This window comes from Phocoena phocoena, chromosome 13 (assembly GCF_963924675.1).
Source record: "Phocoena phocoena chromosome 13, mPhoPho1.1, whole genome shotgun sequence".
NCBI lineage: Eukaryota > Metazoa > Chordata > Mammalia > Artiodactyla > Phocoenidae > Phocoena > Phocoena phocoena.
The window spans coordinates 73,250,273-73,257,253 of record NC_089231.1 but is presented as its reverse complement, the minus strand read 5'-3'; positions in this window follow the sequence as shown (position 1 = coordinate 73,257,253).

Genomic DNA, 6,981 nt, shown 5'->3' with positions numbered 1-6,981 from the left:
ATTCCTTTGCAGTACAACTTTGTCTTTCGACTGTGGGCAAAGCATAAGTTTGCATCCCTGGGCTTAACCATGTGACTTGTTTTAACCAGTGGGATGTTAGCAGACGTGCCGGCGCCAGCACCCGGGAGGAGGGTGAGAGAACGTGGAATAGAGCTATGTCATCCCAGGCAAGCCTCGCAGAGATCAGAGGGACCCCACAGATGCGGGACCAAAAACATTTTTTTTGTATGTCATTGAGTTTTGTGATTTTTTTCAAGTGCAGGCACCAATTTTGTGGCAATAGCTAATGAATACGGACAATAGAAGAAAGAGTAACTAGAATCTGGTGAGGCCAAAAAGAAACAAAAAACAAAACCCAAAAAACTGAATGTCCACTGCACTCCGTGTTATAAATGGGGAAACGGAGGCACAGAGAGGGGAAGACACTTGCCCAGGGCAGCTGGCTGGTAAGTGGTGGAGGTGGGATTTGAACCCAGGCATTCTGCCCTCAGAACCCATCCTGGAGAGAAAACACTCTGACCCCTGAGGGGTGAGAGGTGGTGAGGCCAGATCGCTTCTGCAGTGGGGTAAGACCCTGGCTGTTGCCTGCCACTTCTGCTGAACCCTGGAGACTGTCAGTTTGAACATACGCTTAACTTTATTCCAACAAGGATTTCTTATTATGTGCGTGTATGTGTATTTAATAATGTTAAAGCACTTGTATGTCATGTGTGACAGCAGGGTTTTTTTCATCCCAACTTTAAAGCGCTACTGGGAAATAATTAGTGCTACCAGAGTCAAAAACAATGGGACCCCATCAGAAAAGACAGTCTCAGAAACTCTTGGATCTTAATTGAACAATTACCTCTTATGCCTGTGAATAGTTCATTATTACATGCACTGTTATTATTGGCTGTTATTATTGTTTTAGATGAATGCTGGGGATTTTTGTTTTTTAATCAAAAGTCATTTTCAACCATACTGTTCATCTCCTCCCGGCGTTCGCACGCTTCTGACATTTCCAAATGTAATAATGTAGTTGGCAGTCAGTCTCCACACCTTGCCCGGATAACGGTGTATTCTGATCACTCTGGTTGCTTGGACGGGGTGGTTAAATACTCCAGGCCTCTGTTTATACTGTTATTAATTTTTGACTCCCTGGCAAAAGCATTTGCATGAGAATCGAGCACGTCCCGTCTTTTATTTTTTAGGAATCTGAAGTCATGGGGGACCATGGGGAGATCCTTGTTCATCCCAAGCTTTTGAGACAGAAACAAAAGGAGGTGGTGGTGATGGAACCAGAGGACAGGGTAGAAGGGGCATTGGGCAGTGGAGACCCCAGCCCGAGGGATGGAGGGCGGGAGGCTGGGTCAGGGGAGGCCAGGCTGGGAGTCTTGTGTTTTTGGAGGGAAGCACAAAAAGGAGAGAACAAATGAACACACATGAGGCACCTGCCATGTGTTAGGCGCTGTGCTCAGTGCTTGGCGTTCATATTTCAGGAACCATGTGTGGGACCTCAGGGACTGGTGTGGATGCCTCTCCAAAAGTCATGACTCTCTTCCTTATTCACAGCACCTCATTTTGTTCAGAGTTCTCCACCCTGCTCTACAGTCATGGGCTTTCGCCGGGCCAACCACTGTGACTCTATCTCCCTTACTAGGTATTGGTATAGGAATAGCCATGTGAACCAGTTCTGGACCGTGAGACAGAAGGGAAAGTCTGCCGAAGAAGGAAGAATTCTGGGGGAAAAAAGAGAAATATAAAAAACACTGTCTTCTCTTTTGCTGGGCACTGTCAGGTCTGGATGTGATGCCCAGAACTGCAGCAGCCATTTTGTGACCATGAAAGGGCTCGGTGGAACAGACAGGTGAAAAGGACATGGGTCCTTGATGACACCATTGTGCTATTTAATTAACGAACCCTGGAGCTACCCTACCATAGAGTTTCTTATGATTGTTTGAGATAATCAGTTTTTTTTCCTCATTTATACCAATGAGTCAGGTTTTCCTATTACCCTGCCAAAATCATGAAGATATGAGAACAAATTTTTCTGCCTATTTTGCAGATGAAGAAAGTGAGACCCAGTGAAGTAAAGGCATTTGCTGAAGCATACACAGGCTGGATGTGGTGGACTCAGGATTTGAATCCTCTGGCTTAGAAGGAGACCCCTGCTGGGGGGGTGGCAGGATTTTTTTTCTTTTTTTTTTTAGCGATTTGGCCTTTCCACAGCACGGGGACATTCTGTTTTTCTATAGCAACAGGCTGTGATGGCTTCTAACAGGTGAAGATGGAACAGGTTGGGTGGAGATGGGACTCAAACCCAGATCCCCATATCCCAGCTCAGAGTCTTCTCAGCGTCATCAGAGACTCCCCCCTCAGTTTGGGATGTACCCACTGGATCCCACAGATCTGCCTTTGGCCACTACAGGGTGGGGCGGCTGGTCGTGGAGATTGGCCACCAGGGGCTGCTGTAGTCACACCCGGGAGTCTCCTCGGAGGAGGCCTTAGGGAAACTTGGAACCTGGGGACGTGGTCGGGAGCCCCTAGAGTGAGCTCCCCATTAAGTGAGGCTGACGTTACAAGACTGAGGAAACCCTGCCACTGCCACTCCCACAAGGAGAAAAAGGAGTCTATATCTGCCTCTGGAAAGTCTAGGACCTAGTTGCTGTGTGCTCTCAGGCAAGTTGCCTCCCTTCTCTGAACCTTTTTTCATTTTCAAAATGGAGGATCACCCCCAGTTCTCAAGTGAGGGCTCCTTTCTCTCCCTGGTGGTCTTTCCTTTCTTTGGGGCCTAGCTCTACACAGTGGACAAAGGCCAATTAGGACGTGAGGCCCAATGACTCAGGTCAGGGTTGGATTCCAGTTCTGGCTCTGCAGCAAACTCATTAGGAGTCTTTGTGTTGCAATTGGGGAAACTGAGGCCCAGTGAGGAGAAAGGACTTAGTTTCCCCAATTGCAACACAAGAGTAAGGACTCAGCATTTCCTTAAGTCCCATTTGTTCCTTGGGATGCTAACACAGGAACAAAAACTTAGGTGATCGGAAAAAGTTAGGGAAATGCTGGGTTAAAGCTGGAAGGGTATCTTGCCTGCAGGACTTTTCAGAGCCTTTAATATGCTAATGTGATTTGTGCATCTCCAAGGTGGTGGGGGGGAGGGGGACATAGGCATCTATTTCTCAAACTCTTTTAACCTAGAAACCCACTTTCCAAGGTGAAAATCAGCCAGACTAGGTGAAGACAGAAATAATACATCTACAGAATAGGATCTGTACTGCCTAGTGGATCTGACTACCTGTCTCCTCTGTTCAACACCACATGGTACGTGCATTGTAATTAGTTTCACTTTACATTTGAGACATAAGTGGCTCAAAGAGGGGCAGTCACTTGCCAAAGGCCACATGCTGGTGGGCGGTAGCCTCAGGACTGGAACCTTTGGACCCCACTGCTCTGGGGGTGGGTCCCACTCACAGGACTAATTTGCCCTGTCATCCTGATCACACATCAGCTGATGCCATCCCAGTCCTTCAAATGCCTCCACTCCCTTTGACAGAGGCTCAGAGAACTGGAACCAAGGCTCAGAGAGGCCATACAAGTCACCCAGGGTCACACATGGAGTCTATGAGGACACTGAGGCCAGTTTTTCCTGACTCCTCCCCTCCTCCTGCCACTCTTTAGTGAGCTGGTGATGGTGATGATTTAAACAAAAAACCTTTTGTCCACCGGGTTTGCCCGCCCCCCTGGCTGGGCCCCCTTCCAATGGCCAGCGAAGGGGGCCCTGTGGCGGTCGTGTGGGCCCTTTAAGAGCACCCGGGACGCGCAGGCGCAATACAGCGCAGGGGGAAACCCAGGCGCACGTGGAGTCTCAGATGCAGTTCAGAGCTGAGCGGTGCGGGTTCGAATTCGCTGCTTGGAGGCAAGGCAGGGCTCGAAATGGGAGCGGGATCTAAAGGCTGGGCTGAGTCAGGAAAACACGGAGCCACCCTGAAAAGGTGAGTGTTCCCCACGTGGATTCCCTCCACTCAAATGTTTGTCGAAGCCCTCCCTCCAGTCTGATGCCTCTGGAAGATGGGGTGATGTTCTAATTGCTGTTATGACCTGAAGTGGTAGTAATAGATGCGGTTCTGGGCCAGCCACACGTGGTTACCGTATTGGACAGCTCAGCTCTAACTGGGGGTGAACCCAAGACAGCTACACGGAGAAGAGGCTCCTAGCGTCCTTTTGAAGAGACAGGCTTGCACCTCGGGTGGGGGGAGGGGGCTGGATCGGCTGGCAGCGGCTCCCCTCTCCCTCGTTCACCCAACATGAAGTCCCAGCGGCGCGGGGTGTGGCAACTGAGGCCGGACCTGCGTTCCGGAGCCAAGCAGGCCATATTTGGGGGTCGGTGGTAGTTTTAGTCACTGCATAGCATAGCAGTTAAGAGCTTAGACTCTGAATCAGAGGGCTGGTGTTCTACCCGAGCTGCTTCTCTGCTCTCCATCCTCAGCTGTGTGACTTTAGGCAAAGTGATTGCTCTTCTTTGGGCCCATATCACGTGCACCTGAACAGTTGTGAGGACTAAGTACCATTTAGTGCTGAGCCTGGTAGCCAATCTGCCTACAGCAACTGGGCTGTCTGTAATTGTAGTAATGATAACATCGTTATCACCTGCACTGCTCCTCCAATGTGGTATAAAGGGCAGGAGTGCCTCACGCCAGAATGACGAGGCTGGAGGACCCTTTGAGATCAGCTAGCTCAGCTGCCAGGGAGAAGAAACCTGTCCAAGGCACCCAGGGAGCCAGTGCTAGGACACAGCTAGAACCCCAGCTGGGTCCTGGGGCCATGCCCCGACTGGCTGTGCTCCGTGCCTGCACCTGCCCTGCTTGCAGACCCACCCTGCAGAGGGTAAGATTCTTCCCAGGATAGGGGGAGGGACCTGACCTGGAGGGTGGCTCCCATCTCTGTCCTCTCTCCTGATGCCCCAGTGTGGGTGGGCCTGGTGGTGGGCCCAGGATGTGGGGGCCTGGGCTACCTAGAATTGGTGCTGGTAGTGCCTTAGAACAGCTGAGCCACAGGCTGCCAAGCAGCCGTAAACCTGGCTGTAGACCCTGCTGCTCTGTCCCTCTCCCAAGTACCCGCACTGTGCTGTGGTCTCCTTGAATCCCATCTCTGGTTCTGGCGCTGCCCCCTTTGGGGATGGACCTGTTCCGGGTCACTCAAAGTACTGTCGGTAGGATTTGCACCCAGGCTAGCTCACTCCAGGGGCTGGGTTGCCCTGGGTGCTGCGATGCCCCCAGGCGTACTAGTGATGGATGAGGGTGGAGCGTCGAGGCAGCCTGGCCCAGGGTGTGGGGCTTGATGCTGGAACCTGGCTCCCTCTTACCATCCTTGTGGCCGCTTCTCAGATTCTCTGCGTCCTCATCTGTAAAGTGGGGATGCTTTTATTACATACCCGAGAAGGCTGTCATGAGACTCAAGTACGTGTGGTCAGAAAAGCACTGTGTCAGCTGCCGTTTACATCCTATTTGTGATAACTCCCAGGGGCCTTTCACGCAGTGCTGACTTCCCTAGCTTGTCACCCAGCAGGACCCCTGCTCCTGCTCTCCAGGGCCTGGGTGGTGTGTTTGGTTCATTGACCCAGCTCAGAAGGGCTCGGGTCCCGCCCTGGACACAGCCTCTTCCTCTCAGAGTCTCCGTGTGCTGCCAGGCTCAGGGGTCTGGCCTTAGGGAGGTGGGTGTCTGCACTGCAAGGTCACATCCAGGGTGTCCCCTCTGTCCCTCTTCTGCCCTGAACCTACCATGCCAGGCATCCAGACAGGGCTCCATGCATGAGAGGGGAGGCCTGAATCAGACTGGGGACTCCCCCTGTTCAGACACTGGGCCAACAAGCCAGGGGAGAAGGTGGGGACAGGACGTGAGGAAGAGTCTGTGCTTTGCTGCTTGAACTACAACTTTCCACAGACTTGCTGTGTGACCTCAGGCAGGTCGCTTCACATCTCTGAGCCGCTTCTTCCTCTAGAACACCCGCTACCTTGCAAGCAGTGGTGAGGCTCCAAAGAGCTGCCGTGTATAGGAAAATGGCCAGCACACAGTAAGTGCCTGATAAATGCTGAGCATCCTGGAGCAGGGATGGTCTCCTGGACATCCCCAGGCACCAGGGCACGGGGTGGGTGTGTACTGGGGCTGGCCAGGGAGATGGCCACTGCTCAGCCACTTTGGCCTGTCCCCAGCCACTCTGCCTCCAGGGAAGCAGGGATGGTGCCAGGCACAGAGGAAGAGCTGGGAAGGAATTTAGTGATGCAGGGGAACACCAGCCCCAGACCACCTCTGTACCCCTCAGGGAATGAGCCAGAGCGGCCCGGGCTCAATTCTGTCTCGGCTGCTCTAGGACCGATCACTGACCCAACTGAGTGGCTGACACGTAAACAGGGTAAATGACAGTGTCCACTTCGAAAGAGCTGGAGAAGTAAATGAAACATTGCATACGAAGTGGCCCAGCAGAGGAGGGGCCAGGAGGTTCCTGGCCTGCTTCCGAGGGCTCCAAGCCCAGTCAGCAGGGGAGGAGACAGCCCGTTTTACTCCTAAGGGGAGGAAGGAAGAACGAACAAAAACAAGAGCTGCAAAACATCCCACAGCTGAGACACCATCTGTGTTTTCCTTTTTTTTTTTTTTCTTTCTCTTCGTTTTTAAAACAATATAGTGCAGACCGCACTTCTCACAGTAGAATATAATGGTCAATTTTAGTATAAAAAAAAAACATTCTCAGAGATTTGTAAATGCACTTAGTGCTTGAACAGGCCTTGGAGAGAGATACAGTACCACTTCTGGAGTGCCAGAGGGGCCAGGACTTGGGGAAATCGGGCCTTGGAGACTTAATGGGGGGACCCCCTGCCTGCCTTATCCCCCGGAATGGTGTGGGGCAGGCCTTGGAGGGTGGCTTGCAGGAAAAGAGTTGGATTGGATCTCCCAATTAAAACCAGCAGGTTGCCCCCGGAACTGGCTCCTAGGAGAACCCCTGAAGGAGGC